This window comes from Mobula hypostoma, chromosome 21 (assembly GCF_963921235.1).
Source record: "Mobula hypostoma chromosome 21, sMobHyp1.1, whole genome shotgun sequence".
NCBI lineage: Eukaryota > Metazoa > Chordata > Chondrichthyes > Myliobatiformes > Myliobatidae > Mobula > Mobula hypostoma.
In genome coordinates, this window is record NC_086117.1 from 33,750,807 (window position 1) to 33,771,824 (window position 21,018).

Consider the following 21,018-nt stretch of genomic DNA (forward strand, 5'->3'; position numbering starts at 1 on the left):
ATAAATCATGAATAGAAAATAGAAAAATGGAAAGTAAAGTAGTGCAAAAAAACCGAGAGGCAGGTCCGGATAGGATCACAGTCTTATCACAGTTGGAAAGAAGCTGTTCCCAAATCTGGCCGTACGAGTCTTCAAGCTCCTGAGCCTTCTCCCGGAGGGAAGAGGGACGAAAAGTGTGTTGGCTGGGTGGGTTGTGTCCTTGATTATCCTGGCAGCACTGCTCCGACAGTGTGCGGTGTAAACTGAGTCCAAGGACGGAAGATTGGTTTGTGTGATGTGCTGCGCCGTGTTCATGATCTTCTGCAGCTTCTTTCGGTCTTGGACAGGACAACTTCCATACCAGGTTGTGATGCACCCTAGAAAAATGCTTTCTACGGTGCATCTATAACAATTAGTGAGGGTTTTAGGGGACAGGCCAAATTTCTTTAGTTTTCTTAGGAAGTAAAGACGCTGGTGGGCCTTCTTGGCAGTGAACTCTGCTTGGTTGGACCAAGTCAGGTCATTTGTGATATTGACCCCGAAGAATTTAAAGCTTTTGACCTGTTCCACTTGTGGACCACCAATGTAAATTGGGTCGTGCGGTCTGCTGCTCCTTCTGAGGTCAACAACCAATTTCTTCATCTTACTGACTTTGAGGGATAGGTTATTGTCTTCGCACCATGCCACCAGGTTCTTAACTCGCTCTAAACTCGACCCAGGAATGAAGAAACAACAGGATCCCCATGAAGAGACAGAAACGACAAGTTAGACATAGGATTACCAACAGAGCTCCGGAGGAACGACTGAATGACACCGGAAGATAATTCATTTTCTCTAACACAATGACTCTGCTAAGGCACTAAACGAGAGTCCTCTTTAAGTAATCATAGAATGTGGGAAGCATGTGCCAATCACAATTAACTTGACAAGATTATGTACAAGGACTTAACAGCCCTAGCTAAGATAACAATTAGTAAATTTAGGTGCTCAAGAACCCTAGAAGCTCAGAACTCTATGGCAAGCTGCAGGGCTGATGACAATAAGTCAATGTAAACTAACATACAGGAGCAGCAAGGATTTGGAAGGCAAATTGCACATAAGTTTTCATTACCAAAAGATTTGAGTATCTGACTAATGGAAGAGTTACGTAATACAAAAATAGGCCTTTCAGCCCACTATGTCTATCCTGAACATAACGTATTCATCTATACAAATTCCATTTACTAGCTCTCAATCTGCAGCCTTTTCTGCCTTGATGATTCATCTACTCGCTAAAATGGTGTGAGAATACCCAGCTCTCCCACTCTCCCACCCACTCACACAGCATGTTCCAAATTCCAATCATCATCTAACTGAAAACGTTCTTCCTTAGATTGCCATTAAACTTTGTACCCATTACCCCAAATTTATTCCCTTTTGGTTTGCATGCCTCTTCTATTAGGAATGGTTTCCCACTATCCATGTATTTAATTTATATTTTGGTTACACTAGAAATGTGATTGGGCACCAGATAATACACTAATGCTCCACTATGTGTTAGCCTGGAGAACGCTGATTTACTGTAGCTCTCTTGGGCCTCCAGTTCACACATTCACATGTATGTACCTCTTCTGAGAGGCCCATTGCATGAGGAGTTCTGACACATGTAATGGACAATCATTCCACTTCAATGAATGCTACTTACTGTGTTATATCATTCACTGACGCAGAACCTACATGAAGTATTTGGACCAGAAACAATATTGTGAGACCTTATGATTTTCTCAGGAAGTTTCTGCTTTCTACTTTGCTTTATTTGCCATAGAAATTTATCTTGGGTACTGCACAGTACGTCAGTGCTCTATTTGGCATCTTTTTTCATGACACACTTGGTCATTCAGTCTATTCATCTACAGATACTGAGTCCCAATACTTTAAGAAAAAGGTGTCATTTTGATTAGTGGGGTGCTTGCCCAAAATGCGTGAAACCTGGTGTCAGTCCTTGCCTTCTGCTGGTAATCCCACAGCAACGACCACCCACAATTTGGTGTGGTGAGGATATCTGCAGGGCAGGTGGGAGCAGGCCAGGGAGGGTGAGAGGCATGTCTGCTTCCAGTAAGATGGTTGCACGCTCAGACACAGTTTGGTTGGTCTCTCGGGGGCCAACCAAAGATGTTCTTTTTTTATTAATCAATGTCTTTTTAATGATGGCAAGACATGCTGGACTCCAAGAACTTGATGGAGTTGATGGAGGAGCTGGACTTGGTGCAGATGATGTGCAGGAAGACACTGAAGGCATCGTAGTTGGTGTGCAAAGGCGATGTGCAGTCTAGCTGCATGTGATTGACTTGGATGTTTCTCTTGCTATCACAAGACCCTATTGGACATTGATAATGTAAGATATCTAGACCTGTTTCCTTTGATTGTTGGTTTGACAGATGGCAGGGGAGTTGCATAACTTCAGCTGGAGTGAGGACTAGGCCTCAAGCCGTGGGCTTCCCTGCTGATGCAGTCCAGGAGGAGACACTGGAAGTGGTGTAACATAGCGTCCACGCTCGGTTGGGACAGACCTCTCCCATCAGTGGCGGCTATTTGTGTGATGATGTGTGCACACTATCTTGAATGTGTTGTGTGCCTTGTGTTGTATTGTGCTGTGTATGTTTTGCACTTTTGTCCCCAGAGGAATGCCATTCCTTTTGGCTGTATTCATGTATGGCTAAATGATAACTAAACTTGAATTTAATTTGACTTGAGGATTAAGATGTGAGATTCAAGATTTTACCTTGGAAGTCACAATGAGTGTGGATCATTGCCAGGGATAAAATCATCTGGTCCATGCATTGACAGGCCACCTAGATTCCACAGTCTCCCTCATCATCTCCTGTTGAATTGTTGGGAAGCAGCTGTGTCCCTTTCTTTTTGTTAGATGCAAAGCTCTCTCTAGCTTGGATGAGGTAACAAGTTTTATGATGCTATGATTATTATTGTAATGTGGTGAAAGGTTTTAACAAAACCAAATGTGTGGTTCAACAAAGAGAATTTAATTGCCCGTTTGTAACTGGAAACTTTGGAACTTATATTTGCTAATAACTTAATTGAATATTCTCATCCTAATCTTTGCATAGTTACTGGCTGTATTTCTGGTTATGGTCCTCATTCTCTTGACAAGATCATCAAAAGTAAGTAATTTGAATAAGTAATATCATAATCAGGTAATAATATGAAGCCATTAATAGGATTTGAACCTATGAACAAGTTCAGTTATATGCCGGCTTAGAATATCACTCTTGGCTCATTGGCTTCACTAAATCTGAAGACAACGCGGACATGATCAGCACCAATTGTCTCATTGCAAAAGTACATCAGACTCCTTTTTATCCTGCTCTGTCAAAGTCTTTATTAGAGATCTTTGGAGCAGAATTCCTGTGTGATCTCACCCTCCACTGAGCTGACACCCTTCAGCCATGAGGGTGATGATCCACCATGTATAGATCTCATGAACAAACTGTCCTCCACACCAACAATGTGGATAAGAATTGCATCTCACTTGTCACCTTACAATGGCATCCCCCACACATGAGAGTTCTGAGTTAACTCAATGGATGATAATACAAAAGTAGAGTTCTAGTGAGGGGAGGAGGTGGACCATAAAATCTGGTTTACATGATCTGCAGTTTACAAATCAAAAAGGATTGTAAGGCAGAACAGGAATGGAATGCTTGAAGGTGGATTTAGTGTAAATGCACCAGTATACGTATTAGTTGGACTTTGTGCTGCTGGTGACCATAGTCTCAGAAGATATATTATTACAGAAGGCACAAATTGGCTGAGGTCAGTGTAAATTCAATGGTTCGCCCTCAGCCTACTCACCCTGATGTTCCTCTGTCTAGAGGTAAGGTTAACAGTGAGTCATCCGTATTGTTCCTCAATATATTCGTGGTATTTCTATATCAGACCAACATGTAATTGCGTTTGTTACATTGTTGGCTAGAAGGGCTATTTTATTAAAATGGAAAGATGCCTCTGCTCCCACTTTGATACAATGGTTCTCTCAGGTGATTCTATGTCTTAGTTTGGAAAAAAATCAGAAGTCGAACTTCTGATCCTCAATTTGACTTTGAGAAAAGGTGGGGCTCTATTGCCTGCTACTATCATTTGATTTGAGTTAATTAAGATGGTCCCCTTCTGATTCTTGGGTAAATGGATTTGGTTGGCGGATTGATGTCTTTTTTTTATGGAAGTTTGTATGGCGTATAGCTCCGGGTTTGTGCTGCAACAGTGAGTCATTAAACTTACATGTAACCCAACCTACCTATGGCTGTTGGTTTATGCATCTTCTGCCCAATAAAGGGAAAAGTGTTGGCAGGTCTGTGGTATTGTGTTTTGTGAGAAAGATGTGTGTATTGTGGGAGTAAAGCTTGCTGAAGAGGCATGCTTGTGAGATGGTAAAGGATGTTTAAACATTAGATCACGAGCAAATTGATAAAAGTTTGCTGCTTGGTCACTGATAGCTGTATATTGTATTGAGACAAACACAAGACTATACCCCAGCACCCCACCACCTTATTTTTCTCCTCCTCCACCCATTCTGTCTAACCATCACTCACACACACCTCCCACTGGGGTCCCATTCCCCTCTCTTTGAATCTGCCTTCCACACCTCCCTTATTTGATTCCATGCCCTACTTTTCTTTCGGATCACATTCCATCATCTGTGAATCCTATCAGATTCCAGTCTATTTGGAGCCATTATTATACAAGCTTCTGTTAATTCTTCTCAGTCTTCTCCTCTCAAAAGCAAGCAGTCTTGAGGTTTTCTAATATATCCTTGTAAATGTAGTCTTTCATCCTTGAGAACATTCTTGTAACTGCTTTCAGTTCTCTACCTAACACCCTGACATTGTTCCAACAATGCAGTGGCCAGAATTGAACACAACAGCATAGATCCATTTCTTCTGTAATTATTGTGATGGTTAGTGAAAAGTACGATCTCAGCTTGACCTCCAGCTATGCGTATATTGAACAAATTTAATTTGAGTATTCCTGTTGGATCGGTAAGTGAAAGCATCTGCTGATATAAGAGAACAGAAAGAAAAAATAAAGATGCACATCAGCATTCATAGCAGGGCAGATCAATCCAACTGGAGTCTACTGATATGACTGATTGAATTACACTCTAATCCAATAATAAGCTAAATGCCCTCAAGTTCAATGCTCAAACAAAGTGAAGCATATCTGTATGTTTAAATTTAGTCCTTCCTTTGTTTGAATTTGAATAGAAAGATGCGAGTTCAAAGTTCTTTTTTTTTGATGTGGAGATTAACAAAGTTAGCACACAAATCAGTTTAAATTGCACATTGAGCTAAGTGTACTTCTTTTTATTTGCATTTTTCCAATGGTTCTGCAAGATTTCTCTGTCCAGTATCATGTGCAAAGATTCTGGCAGAATGTCACTTCCAGCACAATTACTCCTCAAACAGGCAGCTGGGTCTCAGCTGACTAATACAGAATGTTCAACCTGCTTAGAAGTCAGGGCAAGAATTGACTTGTTTAGCAAAATTTAAATTAAATTGTTATCGAGGGGACAGTAATTATAGAATTAAATATTGTCAGACTACTTTGTAGATCACCACATCACTGTCTGGTTATGGGGGAGACAGTGCTACTGCACAGGAACGAAGTAAGCTGCAGAGAGTTATAAAGTTAGCCAGCTCTATCATGAGCACTAGCCTCCGTATTATCCAGGTCATCTTCAAGGAGTGGTGTCTCAGAAAGGCAGCATCCTTCTTTAAGGACCTCCACCACCCAGGACATGTTCTCTTTTCATTGCTGCCATCAGGAAGGAGGTACAGAAGCAGGTAGACACATACTCAATGATTCAGGAACAGCTTTTTTCCATCTGCCATCCGATTTCTGAATGGACATTGACCCATGAACATCACCTAACTACTTCTTCTTATTTTCTAATTTTTTGCACTACTTATTTAACTATTTTATATATATCACAGTAATTCAGTTTTATATTTCTCTCAATCATCAAATGTTCTATTGTACTGCTGCGGCAAAGTTAACAACTTCCACGGCAAATGCCAGTGATATTAAACCTGATTTTGATTCTGACTGACTGATGGTATTCACCTTCTATGCTTAGATTTTGAATAAATTAGCTATTACCTACAAAATTATGTTATAATTCATATAGAAAATCAAAGAACATAACTGCAAATCCTGGAACCATAAAATAAACATAGAAAATGCTGGAAAAATCAGCAAAATCTTTGGATGGTAAAGTAGCTAATGGTTCTGGTCCATGACTTTTACCTGTACAGAGATGTTAACTCTTTTTCACTTTCCACAGATGCCGTGTGTCTTGATTATACAACAGATTTTGCATCTCTTAAAAATATCCCAGGGAACATCACACAATTTTTTTTTAAATTTCAGAATGTGATTGGTGGCATTATATTGATTAGTGTGACATTCAATTTACACACATAACTAACTTATTAATAGTGGTGTTCTTAATGGAACGAAATTGACTTGAACACTAGGGGAGCTCGAGTCTTCTTTTAGTGACTTGGAATCTTCATCTTCAGGGTGATGAATAATAAATCAATATCAAATCTGTTTTAAAATAAAATGTATCAAAATTTCACATTAAAAGATGATAGATAAATTGAATTCAAAAATAGGAAATTTAAATGTCTTTAAGCTTTCTATTCCTTACATTTGTGCTCATTTATTTATAGAATGTCAGTCTCACCGGGATCCTTCCACAAATTATGCATATTAGCTCACAGGTAGTGAGATATATAGAGAATACTTTTCTATAAAGAGAGATGAAAGTATTCCAGCTTCCAATAATCCACCATTTGAACAATATATCATCCAAATCTCTCTTTTATTCACCTGTGGATAATTTTGAGTCAGTTGTTCCTCATTACAATTCCACCAACCAGAGAAACAATCTTTTACTATTTACCATTTCATAATCTTGAAGAAGCTTGAAAGTCTCTCTCAGATTTCCTTTTACCTTCCCTGCTTTGGAAAATAAAAGTAAGAATATGTTTGAAGTCTTACTTTGACATCTATTTTTTTTTCATTACTAATGCTTTTTTAGGGAATTGTCAAGATGTTTCTAGTTTGTGAAAAGTATGTGTAATAAATGTCAGCATCTTGGAACTTGATTGACTTTATATTACCTAATTCTAGATGGGAATTAATTTTTGTCTTGGTAGATGTTGTTGCAAGGGAAATATTTAAATTGCAAGTGTGTATTTGATGTAGGAAAAAATGATGGAAAGGAGGTTAGCAGTGCTACAAGAAATCAGTATTGATCATCAAATGCTTCAACATTCAGGCCACCTCACTGCTCCCATTGAGAAGGAGGTACAGGAGCCTTAGGTCCCACACCACCAGGTTTAGGAACAGTTATAACCCTTCAACCATCAGGCTCTTGAACCAATGTGGATAACTTCATTCACCTCAACATTCAGCGGATTCCACAATCTATGAACTCACATTCAGAATTCTACAGCTCCTGTTCTCAGTACTATTTATTAGTTAGATATTTAGTTATTATTATTTGGCTTTTTTTGTATATGCAGTTTATCTTCTTTTGGACATTTGTTGTTTGTCGGCTTTCTTTGTAGTTTTTCATTCATTCTATTGTATTGCTGTGAATGCCCACAAGAAAATGAATCTCAGGGCAGTATATTGTGACATATATGTACTGTGGTAATAAATTTACTTTGAAAGGATAGTTTACATTCATAAAATTTATGACACATCCACAATTAAAGAAAGTTATTCAAATTGATTATTTTTTTCTTTATTCCACTCAAAAATGCTATGCAGGTTCAGTTCTTCACCTCTGATGTGATGTCAACAGACATGGATTTCTCACTGTTTATTCAGCTGTGGATGTGACCTGTCCTGCCTGGCTCAATCTGTCCTTCATTCTTTACCCCATCCTAGGCACAACCCTCCCCAGCGTCGAGGTCGAGGACATCTTCAAGAAGTGGTGCCATAAGAAAACAGCATCCGTCATTATGAATCCCCTCCATTTAGAACATCCACTCTTCTCATTACTACCATTAGGAAGGAAGTACAAGAGCCAGAAGACCCACAATTACCAATTTAAAAGCAGCTTCTTCCTCTCTGCCTTCATATTTTTGAATGGTCCATGAACACCACCTCGTTACTCATTTTCTGGTATTATTTATAAACTTTAGTAATTTACAAATTTTTACCACTTTGCCCTGTACTGTTGCTACAAAGCAACACATTTGATGCCATAGGATGCTGTACAAAGTGTTAGGCATGTATATATAGCTGGAGCGGCCAAGACTTTTGCACTGCACTGTAGTAATTTTATGCATTGTTCTGTACTGCTGCCAAAAAAAAAAATTTCATGACATATGTGAGCGATGATATACAGTATCTGTTTCTGCTATGGGTCTTTATGTGGATTGAGAGTGGGAAGGGCGCAAGGAGAGGGGAATCATGCTTGAGAAAAGGGGAAGGGAAAAGGGAAGGGAGTGGGAGACACCAGAGAGACATTTTGTAATAATCAATAAACATATTGTTTGCAATCAGATGCCCTGGCCTGGTGTCTCAGGGCTGGGTGTGTCTGCACCCCTGTCACCGCCACTCCCCCCACTGTCCCTGGCACTCCATCTCTGCCACCTGTTCCACACCTTTCCCGCGGCACTCCACCCTCACCATTCCCAACATTCTTTGCTCCCGACAGATTTACAAACTTGCTCTCCATTCCATGTTGACAAATATGGTACTGTGCAAAAGTCTTAGGTGTCCTAGCTCTATATATATATATATATATATATATATATATATATATATATATATATATATATATATATGTGCCTAAATAGTTTGCACTGTACAGTGTGTCAGTGACAATAAACATGATTCCAATTCTACCAATCACCTCTCTCACCGTTGCCCTTACATTGGCTATCCCCCCTCTCCATTCTCAGTTCTAATGCAGAGTTTTGTACTGAAAAATTAATATGTCCTTTTCACTCCACAAATGTTGCCCATTCCACAGAGCTCCTCGATCAGATTGTTTTTTTTTGGCTACGGATTACAGCAGCTAAAGTCTCTTGTTTGTTAGCCTCTTACTGACAGAGATCCACAAGGCAAAATCTTGATTTACTTCAACAAAACTCTTATAGAAATTCAATCAGCACAAATCAAAACAGTACTGTACAATAATATTTCTTGGTCATTGTAAAACTCATAATTAATGCTTCAACTTGGAATGGAGCAAGTTTTAATCAGTGCAAATTGGTTTCCATATTTTGTGAGAAAGGCTGGGAGAAAAGATTTCAAATTTCTTCAAATAGTTGTTCCATATTGAGCGTCTTGTTTGTTAGTTAGCCAGGTAAACCAGCCCAGTTCCTCCTGCCTGCAATTAGTAAATGCTATGTTTCTTCTGCCTTTCTCCCCACCATCAACCTGTTCTAGTTCTCAATCTTATATCCTCATCCCACAAATGGCCTTTAAGATCACTTGGGGCTCGGTTTCGTCCAATAGATCTGAGAGTCATAGAATCAACCCGCATGGAAAAATGTCTTTTGGCTAACCTGTCTGCTCTGACTAACAAACTCCCATTCATACGAATCCCATTGTCTATTTGTCCCATATTCTCATTATCACTTTCAAGCTCTACTACTCTACTATACCTTGGGGTAATTTACAGCAGTCAATTATCTTGCCAACCTGTACATTTGGGATATGGGAAAAACCAGAGCACCTGCCTGATACTGATATAATCACAGGGAGAGAGTGCAAACTCCACGTAGACAACATTGAAGGTCAGAACTGAACCCGGGTTACAGAGAATGTGAAGCAGCAGCTCTGCCGATTCTACCTCAGTTCCAAACACTCTGTTCTCTATTCATCTGCCTTTATTCTCAGCTAATCTACCACATAGATTACTTGTTTTTTGAGTTTCGGCTCCTGTCATCTGTTTTCTCACACAATTTAATTCATGGCTTGGCATCAATGTGATATTGTCTCCAGTCAATTTGTTAGCTCATAGTCTGTTTTGTCTTAGTTCCAAGCAGTATCTCATTGACAATGTGCTCACAATACCAGCCATTCTGCTCCCTCATTTTTAATCTTTCTTCAGGCCTAATCCCAAGTATTCTCCCACTTCTATTGTTTTCAGGCTGTCAGTCTCAGTCTGTGTGATCTCTCCACTTCAGCAGAGGTGTCTGACCCAGTCAGTTTTCTTCTCCCCTCAGCAGCACTCTAGGTTGCAGCCAATTTGTCCTGATGATATTTGCAGCTCTCAGTGGAAGCCAGTTTGCCATCTATCATCACACAATTTTGAACTCGAACTGACCTGGTCCATTCCTATCCATTAGCTCTCTACTACTGAAGCCAGAGCTCATGCAATGAATAGTTGCTCTGAAAGTCAGCAAAACAAACAAAATCCTAGAAAGGTTGAGCCTGCAGGTCTGACTCAAATGAAATCTACCCTGATTAGAATTTCATGTTGGATATTTTTTAAAGTTCCCACAGAAGTTTCAAGAGTACAAATTTAAGATCATGTTGTGTCTTTCAATGCTTGACAAGTTACGCAGGGGTTTTAAAAATCTATATTGCAATATAATACAGTTAATTCATTAAATTCTTTGGGAGCATTATATATCTAATAGTACAGCACAGGGGCAGACCCTTCACGGCACAATAACTGCACCAAGCATCATGCAGAATTAAAGTAAACCCTTCTCTCTGTATGTGATCGATGTACTTCCATTTGCTGCATATTCTTTTGCCTATCTAAAAGCATCTTTTTAATGGATGAAAATCCCTATGTAAGTACAAGCAATATCAAGAAGTAAATATAATTGTTAAACAGCAAAATTACACATACTAAACTATGCTGTGAGCAGCTTTGTACATCTCAAACTGTGATAATGTTGGTTGAAAATGTTCATTACATTTTGTTCCATCAGAAAAAAAGTTAAAGAGTAGGAAAATAAATTTACTTTGGAGTATATCCATTGTGAGTTACATCTCCTGATCAATTAGTGTTCTGTTGAATATTTCGCTATCAAGTTTTAACGATCCTCCTCAGACTCATTGATGGCAAGACCCTGAACTCCAGGCTTGAACACCAGAAGCACCAACTGACGGGCCCTCATGACTTCTGCTTGCACAGACTCCTGGTTGCAGGCTCTTGAGTGTGGAGTGGAGACCTTACTGTATTTGCCCTTCCACATCTTCAAGTTCAGAATGAAGGCCTGGACTGCAGATGTCCATCACCCATCCACATAAGGCTCTTTAAGATACTTCATTATATACTTGGGCCTAATAGAATAACCAGCTAGACATGATCAAACAAGAAATTAAGGGACAAGGACTGAATTTTTCAACAAATTTTTCTTCACTCTACAACTTTTCTCCATTGTTTCTAACCTGATTTTTTTTTACTCCATTTCCTGATTAAGCCTGTCTGTAGCTTGTGAATTTCTTATCTTCATCTTTCCTGCTGGAATTGACTCTGTTTTGGTTGCCTCCTGCACGTATAGTATATTTCCATTGGTCAAACAGTCACAGAGTTAATCAAAACTCAGGTGTCATAACATAACCAGCTTCTGTTACCACTGACTTACTGTGTAAGTTCATTAACTTTAGGAGATGACAGGTAGTGAGTGAAAATCTTTGAGAAGGTTTTCCTTCATTAACCAGAAGATTGTAGACAATTACTGTGCTTCACGTGTTCTGTCCTGAAAGTTATTCAAACCAGAGATTCAATATAAATATTAAATATGGAAGTATTTTTTATATAAGACTCACCTTATCACTGGTATAATCAACAAACCAAATGAATGAAGGACCACTTCCCATTAAAAAAATCCATGAAACTAATACATTTCCAAGTTTTATATTATTCCATGAACTAAAATGCATCACTGAATTTTCTATAATTACTTTTTTCATTGTTTTAATAGATTTGTTTATAGGACAAGGACAATGGTGTGATAGTGAGCATTTATTGTCCATTCACAATTAATTAATTTTTCATTTGCAGAACGTTAGCATCACTGGAAAGGTCAGATCAGGAACAGATTCAGATTTATTTATCACACGTATGTCGAATCATACAGCAAAACACATTGTTTGCATTTCTTGGCGTCAGCAAGGCATGTCCACAATGCTCAGCACAACAACACAGAGCACAACAAAGTAAAACATAACAAGCAATATTAGCAATACGAGCCCCTTTCCATCCTCCAACCCTCTGTTTCACCCACTCACACGTACAGACCAATTCTAGGACAGTTTTCTGGCCTCTGGTTTTTGGCCATCGGGCTTCGACTTCCAGACTACCGATCAATGTTCAGGCTCTGATCTTCAGTATCAATCCCCTGGACTAACTGATGGCAGAAGCCCAAACTCCAGGCTTAAAGTCTGGGCGTGCCAGCTGACTGGCCTTTGTGCCTACTTGTTCCTCCTTCTCACACAGACTCCTGGTCACAGGCTTTTGAATGCAGAGTAGATGCCTGTATTGTAGATGTCCTTTGTTACCCATCCATGTCTTTGAATGTGGAATGCTGTTCATCACCCATTCATATCGCTGAGGTGGAATGCTGAGCATTGAGCAGAGACCTGACCTCTAACTCCTCCACATCCCTGTCTCTAAACACTAATCTGACCCCCAACTCCCCTCTCTGTGCCACAACCATCTCTGCTAACTTAAAAGATATCTAAGTCTGATCCATGATCTCGATGGAGACCGTAGCTCAGTACTATCTTGAGAATAGAAAGGTAAACCGTTATTGCCCATTCGTAAATGCCTTTCATAAAATAGTGATCATTTACATTCTTGAAATAATGCAGTGGTTCTGCTGAAAGTACTCCCACAGCTATTCAGTAAGGAGAATAAGTTGTGTCCAACATTGATGAAGGAACAGCAAAGTATTAACAAGCCAGGATGTAATGACTCTTTCTTTTATCTTTCTTGTTGGCTGTTAGATTAGGGTTTAACATTTTTCTTGTAGTTTAACTTTCTTATGTTTGCTTATCATTTTTTATGCTGTACAATCATCTCTATGTGTGTAATTGTTCAGTGAATGTTCTATGAATTCTAACATTCATAGAACGTTAATACAAATTCTGTATCTTCTGAAAGTTTTTTAGTTTTTCTGTAGAAGATGTTACACCGCTTGAATCTGGCTAAAGGTGACCACAAATTTCTTTTCTTTGTCTCTTTCTTTCTTTTTTTTTGTTCTTGTGACACTTAATAAAACAACTATGGCCTCAATATCTTATGCCTCATTATTTGGATTCCAGACCTAATCAGTTCCCCTCTACCACCACTCTGCTCCGTCTAGCGGAATTAGTCCTTACTCTTAATAATTTCTCCTTTGGCTCCTCCCACTTCCTCCAAACTATAGGTGTAGCTATGGGCACCCGTATGGGTCCTAGCTATGCCTGCCTTTTTGTTGGCTTTGTGGAACAATCTATGTTCCGTGCCTATTCTGGTATCTGTCCCCTACTTTTCCTTTGCTACATCGACGACTGCATTGGTGCTGCTTCCTGCACGCATGCAGAACTCGTTGACTTTATTAACTTTGCTTCCAACTTTCACCCTGCCCTCAAGTTTACTTGGTCCATTTCCGACACCTCCCTCCCCTTTCTAGATCTTTCTGTCTCTGTCTCTGGAGACAGCTTATCCACTGATGTCTACTATAAGCCTACTGACTCTCACAGCTACCTGGATTATTCCTCTTCTCACCCTGTCTCTTGCAAAAACGCCATCCCATTCTCGCAATTCCTCCGTCTCCGCCGCATTTGCTCTCAGGATGAGGCTTTTCATTCTAGGACGAGGGAGATGTCTTCCTTTTTTAAAGAAAGGGGCTTCCCTTCCTCCACTATCAACTCTGCTCTTAAACGCATCTCCCCCATTTTACGTACATCTGCTCTCACTCCATCCTCCCACCACCCCACTAGGAATAGGGTTCCCCTGGTCTTCACCTACCACCCCACCAGCCTCCGGGTCCAACATATTATTCTCCGTAACTTCCGCCACCTCCAACGGGATCCCACCACTAAGCGCATCTTTCCCTCCCCCCCTTCTCTCTGCATTCCGCAGGGATCGCTCCCTACGCAACTCCCTTGTCCATTCGTTCCGCCCCATCCCTCCCCACTGATCTCCCTCCTGGCACTTATCCGTGTAAGCGGAACAAGTGCTACACATGCCCTTACACTTCCTCCCTCACCACCATTCAGGGCCCCAAACAGTCCTTCCAGGTGAGGCAACACTTCACCTGTGAGTCGACTGGGGTGATATACTGCGTCCGGTGCTCCCGATGTGGCCTTTTATATATTGGCGAGACCTGACGCAGACTGGGAGACCGCTTTGCTGAACACCTACACTCTGTCCACCAGAGAAAGTAGGATCTCCCAGTGACCACACATTTTAATTCCACATCCCATTCCCATTCTGACATGTCTATCCACGGCCTCCTCTACTGTAAAGATGAAGCTACACTCAGGTTGGAGGAACAACACCTTATATTCCGTCTGGGTAGCCTCCAACCTGATGGCATGAACATCGACTTCTCTAACTTCCGCTAAGGCCCCACCTGCCCCTCGTACCCCATCTGTTACTTATTTTTATGCACACATTCTTTCTCTCACTCTCCTTTTTCTCCCTCTGTCCCTCTGAATATACCTCTTGTCCATCCTCTGGGTCCCCCCCCACCTTGTCTTTCTTCCCAGACCTCCTGTCCCATGATCCTCTCTTATCCCCTTTTGCCTATCACTTGTCCAGCTCTAGGCTCTATCCCTCCCCCTCCTGTCTTCTCCTATCATTTTGGATCTCCCCCTCCCCCTCCAACTTTCAAATCCCTTACTCACTCTTCCTTCAGTTAGTCCTGACGAATGTTCTCGGCCTGAAACGTTGACTGCACCTCTTCCTACAGATGCTGCCTGGCCTGCTGCGTTCACCAGCAACTTTGATGTGTTATGCCTCATTAGTCACTTCCAAAGAACCTCTGGATCAAAGTCAATAGATCCAGCAAGGCAAAGCTTGGTAGTTCGTAAGGTGCCTTTGTAATATTCTCCTCAGCAAACAGCTGTAGTTCATTTTATAGAGAGCACAGACTGCGGCTGCAGACAGCTGGTAGCAGAGAAAGTGAACATTCACGTTGGTGGTTAGACCATGGGCTGATTTGCCAAACTTGTTTCATGTTAGTGGAGCTACATTGCATGTTGTAGAAGGTGGGAAGGTTTTCAAGTATCAGGAGTTGCCACAATATATTCAGCATTTACCCAGTATTGTAATCAGAGTGTTTATTTGATTGCCATAGTTAAATTTCTGTCATCAATAACTTCCCAGTATGTTGAAAGTTGGGAATTCAGTGATAGAAATCTCTATGAATGTCAGTGGCAGCTGTTTAGACTCTTTCTCTTCTTGGGAATGGTCATTAACTTGGTGTCCTGAAAGGAGGATGCTACTTGCCACAAATTCATGTCTGATTACTGCATAGCTGTTTCTGCATGACAGTTTCAGAATCAGAATCTGATTTAATATCACCAGCATGTGTCATGAAATTTGTTAACTTAGTGGCACCAGTACAATACAATACATGATAAATACAGAAAAAAAATGAATTTAGTAAATATATATATATGTATGTATATTAAGTAGTTTAAAAATAGTAGTGCAAAAACAGAAATAGCAATAATTCATTTCCTGAAGGGCTAAAAATGAAATTCAGCATTGTACAATACCCCACTTAGATCTCACGAAAGAGGTAAGGTCAAAACATATGATAGAGGTGAAGCTGTTAAAGCTGGTTTAGCCAAGGACAACATCCTGAGGAATTCCTGGGCTAACGGACCTCTCGTAACTACAACTGACTTCCTTTGTGTGAGGTATGGCTCAAGTCAGCAAAGCATTTTCCCTTTAATTCTGATTGACCTGTTTTAATAGGGGTCTTGAAGCAGCACTCGATTAAAAGCTGCCTTGAGGTCAGGGACAGTCACTCTCACCTCACTCCTGTAACAAATGTTATTTTGTTCACATTTGTACTCGATCTGCATTGAGGTTTGAAACCCAGTATTATTGCAAAAACAAAACCATCAGAACACGGGTTATGGTGACAGCTGATAACTCTTTTATCACTTTTTGTTAATGGATTAAACTGTTGAAAAAAAATCGACACAATTTACTGTCAATATTCATACACATATTTAGCACTAATAGCCAAAGATGAATTTCACCCTGATATGCCTAAATTATTGTTACACAAAGCCTTAAATCACTCCTTTAACATTTAATGCTCATTAATTATTTAACTCAAATTACCAGTATAGTTGAGTGTTGTTTAATTCTTAAGATAAAGTAAAGCTCTTGAAAGATTAATGCAAACAATATTGTATTATCATTACTTAAACTAGATAATCAGAGATAAAGACAGATAGTGAGTCCAATAATATACCAGAAGGAAAGGGAGGTAAGTCTATTAGGTTTTGTCTCTTGATATTCCTCTGTTGTGACGATAACACTCTCACCGGGCTCTGGAACAAACTTGGTTTGATAGTGGAATCAGCATACAGCCACGTGACTCAGCAATGAGAAGGCTCTTTTCTTAAGCAATATACGTCTAGGGTCAGTATAATTTGGGGTTCAACCAAACGAGAAAGTTGGGATGTTCTGATTAATGGAACCCCAATTTGAGCAAATGCTGTGTAAATACTGCCCATATACAAATATCAGTAGGCAAGACATAACACTTGGTACACTGTTTAAATTTATAATGGAAGTATATTTACTACTTTCAGCTTTATCAAACCATTATTAAGAGAAAGAAAAGAAAGAAAAGAAAAAATAAAAAAAAGCATCCATTAAGTTAAACCAGTCTAAATGTGCCATAACATAGGAGGTTGTATCTTCCAAAAGCTGGGTACAACCATTACTCACAGAGCTGAATTCTTATCACCAGTCATCAGCAGAGCTTTCCACCTTGGACTCCTTCATCTTGTTAAGTGCTCCTTGCCATTGTGTCTTTCCATTGGATTGAATCCTACAGAAGTCTCTCCGGATTTTCCCTTTTCTGCATCTCCCGTCGAAAGACCATGAACCCACCAGTGTTTGTCACAAATCTCTCTCTGCCCAGCTATCTCTTGAACCTTCTCCCACATCCACCATTATGATCAGCTGACAAAACATTACTAACTTGAAAATCATAGCCCTTATCTTTAGCTGAAACCAAAACACTCTACCAGCAAGATTCACTGCTTTTACAGAAAGCTACTAAATAAAATACCACACAGCACTTGCAGTAGAAACCATAACCAAGGCATTACACATGCATTTCTGAATTAAGTTTCTCAAATTTGCAGAAAATAAAAGATTCTTAACAAGAGAAAAATCTGCAGATGCTGGAAATCAAAACAACACACACAAAATGTTAAAGGAACTCAGGAGGCTAGGTGGCATCTATGGTAAAGAGTAAACAACTAATGTTTCAAGCCAAGACCCTTCATCAGTCCTGATGAAGGGTCTTGGCCCAAATGTCAACTTTTCCATAGATGCTGCCTGGCCTGCTGAGTTCAGTCAGCATTTTATGTGTTGCATTAAAAAAATTATTGAAATGGTTTAAGTCGGTGGGCAGGTACATGATAAATGCTAGTCTTTGCACAAGTCAGAAGAATGTGAAGTGCTATCATATTTCAAATAGAATTGAATTACTGCAGGAATACTTTGAAAGTAAACTGGCAGAATTATTAGACATGTCAATTTAAACGTCCAAACAGTGTGATGGAATGATCGTAAAAACTTAATAGAATGCTGGCATGAAAGGAATTTAAGTTTTCATTATAAATCAGTGGCAGAAGAATGAACTTACTGAAGGCATGATCCTGAATAGATGGGGTGGTCTTTTCACACCAACAACTTTTCAAGTACTTTCATGTTTCGGTCAAGTTAAAAAAAGGCACAATTTTGTGATATTGCTTTGTAACTGACAGTCTGGTAAAACCTTTAAAATTATGCTCCTATAGTACGTGCTGCCAATTCCAACACTAGCACAATAGCTGTAGAGCATTTCACCCCAGAACCTTACCTGCTCAGAACTTAAAATGTAAAAGTGCACGTGCAGCTGGACAAGAAAGGGCATTGCATGTCCGTTTGGTGGCCAGATCTGGTTCTTCCATCTGTTTTTCCCTACTATTAAGTTCCTGTCGATCTCCGGATTGTTCAATCAGGAACCGATTCAATTCCCTGTCAAAAGTTTCAAATGAACCATCGCTTACATTACATTCAGGCAGCCCATTACGGAAGCTGACAACTTAAAGGTTGCAGTTATTTATCAAGTGTAGTTTGGCTCCTGGCTCTTTAGACTTATAATCATGTCCCCTGGTTCATCTATGCAGTTTTGTTTAAAGGATCTTTCCATGTGCACTATATTGATTCCTTTCAGCAGTGTGAATGAAGAGATCCTGCTTCTTCTTTCTCCAGTGACAATGGCTAAAAACTTTTACTCTTCCCATATTCCCATCTACTCCCTTCAGCTTCTACAGCTCACCAACACTAACAGTAACTTACACTGGCTAGTTCCCTATCAACTCACATATCTTTAGGATTTGGAAAGAAACTGGAGGACCCAGAGGAACGCGACATAGTCGCATGGAAGATGTGCAGACTCTGCATGGACAGCATCGGTGGTCAGGATTGAATCTGGGTCACTGCGGCTGAAAGGCAGCTACTCTGATAGCTGCGCCACTGGGCAACCCAAATCTTTGCAAAGAAAAAGCATGTCGAAGGTGCAACTTTGGCTGAATAGAGGTGTCACCTTGGTAATGCTGCTGTCAAAGGCAGCATGCCGTACAGCAATATCTAGGATCATCATCATTATGTGCATCAGGAAGACATGGGCAATCATGGTCTTTGACCACGTTTGTTCTTGGAAAGTTTTTCTACAGAAGTAGTTTGACATTGCCTTCTTCTGGGCAGTGTCTTTACAAGACTGATGCCCCCTAGCCATTATCAAAACTCTTCACAAGGGGTCTGTCTCTCAAAATCCAACCCTATGCCCCCATCGTGAAAGGTGGAAACAGGTAAGGCCGGCCAACAGGGCTCTGGTGAAGCTGTATAGACCAATCCCCTGTACAGTGGAAGCAACGGATTGCAGAAGCATTGATGAATTTCAACCATGCCATCAACTTCAGAGGGTGATGGGAGTGGAAGGTCTTAAATGCCCTAGGTGCCACTAGAAGCAAAAGACCCAAGTCCAAGTCAAGTCACAGATTGTCTGCCTGGCATCAGTGGTCGTATAACCAGGACGTGATAGGCACCAGCTGCTCATATGACCGTCCACCACTTGCTCCCATGGCTTCACGTGATTCTGATCGGGGGTGGGGGTGCTAAGCAGGTGCTACTACTTGCCCAAGGGTGACCTGCAAGCTGACAGAGGGAAGTGGTGTCTTAAACCTTCTTTGGTAAAGATGTATCTCCAGACCGCCAACCAAGGGTCGGAAGATTTTAATAACCAAGTACTTTGATTTGATAAAAGCCTCACTAAATGGACATCAGCCATGCAACTAATGTTTTGCATGTACATAATACCACTACACATTATTTCAAGAGATTATTCAGTCCTTGTGAGTAATTGCTGATTATTTTACAGAACCTTGATTGGATTACATGGTGTTTGGTGCTTCCAACCTTCTGAGTAGTTCATTACTTCTGCAGCAAGTGACATAGGAGAACCAAGAATTGCTTGTCTTCAGAACTTCAAGAATACTATTATCACAATATGGAAAATGAGTTGAGGATGCAGAAGGCAGAGAAAAGTTCTAGGGAACAGGAAAGTGAGGGGAAAAAGGCTTTCATTTTCACAATGTTCATGGCCCAATTGTTCTACATCAGGATTTTGAGCTCCAAAGCAAGAGGCAAGAAATAAGGGGAGGCGCAGCCAGTGATCGAGGAGCAATCCTGACCTCTGATGCTGTATGTGTGGAATTTACATATTTCTCTATGTGTGCTTCCTATGAGTGTTCTGGTTTTCTCCCATATCCTAAAGACGCATAGGTGAATAGGTTATTTTTCCTCTGTAAATTGTCCCTAATGTATGGGTGAGGGAAACAATCCGTTGAGTTGATGGGAATATGGAGGGGATAAAATAAGGCTGAGTAAAATTAGTATAAGTGGATTCTTGATACTCAGTTCTGACTCAGTGGCCCGAACGGCCTGTTCCCAAGCTGTCTAACTCTATGATTCTTAAAATCAGAACTAATACATAAAAGGTTGTAAAAATAAATCAAGGGAAATTAGCAGTCTTTGCTTCTATGATAACAACTCTGGGGAAGGAACTCCAAGTGGAAATACATTGCACTCTACTACTGAAGAGCAGAGCAGAGATGGATCTGCTTTTTCTGTGACTGTTAAGATCACTGTGGCTATCAGCTTTAACATTTCTGAGTCTTTCCTCTTTGGAGTCAAGAATCAGTGCAATATTTTGCACACTGCTTCACCCTGTAGCATTTGGAACACTGCAGACACTCTCACCTCCAGAAGAGTAGAATTCATTTCATTTCTGTCGGGTGCATAGTGGCAAGCAGTATTGCATTGCAAGAATTGCATGGTTCCTATTGATGCAGGATGCATTGGCTGAACCTGTTCCTACAAGCAGCCCTGTCAATACCATTGGCAGAAGTTGCATGGAACTCAAAATTTCTGAAGAACTTGGGCAATGTGGCAGTACAGTAATAAGAACAGAAGAAAATTGGAACAAGAATAGGCCATCTGATGTTCCGATGAAGGGACTCAGCCCAAAACGTTGACTCTTTATTCCCATCCATTGATAATGCCTGAACTTCTGAGCTCCTCCAGGGCTTTGTGTGTATTGTTCTAGATATCCAGCATCTGCATTACCTCTTGCGCCATCTGACTTTCAAGCCTGCACCATGATTCAATTTAATCATGGCTGCTCTAAACTCTACTCTCTTCTAGCAACCCACCAAAATGACATTCACTTTCTGTCATAGTCACAAAAGACTGGATATTATCAGCGC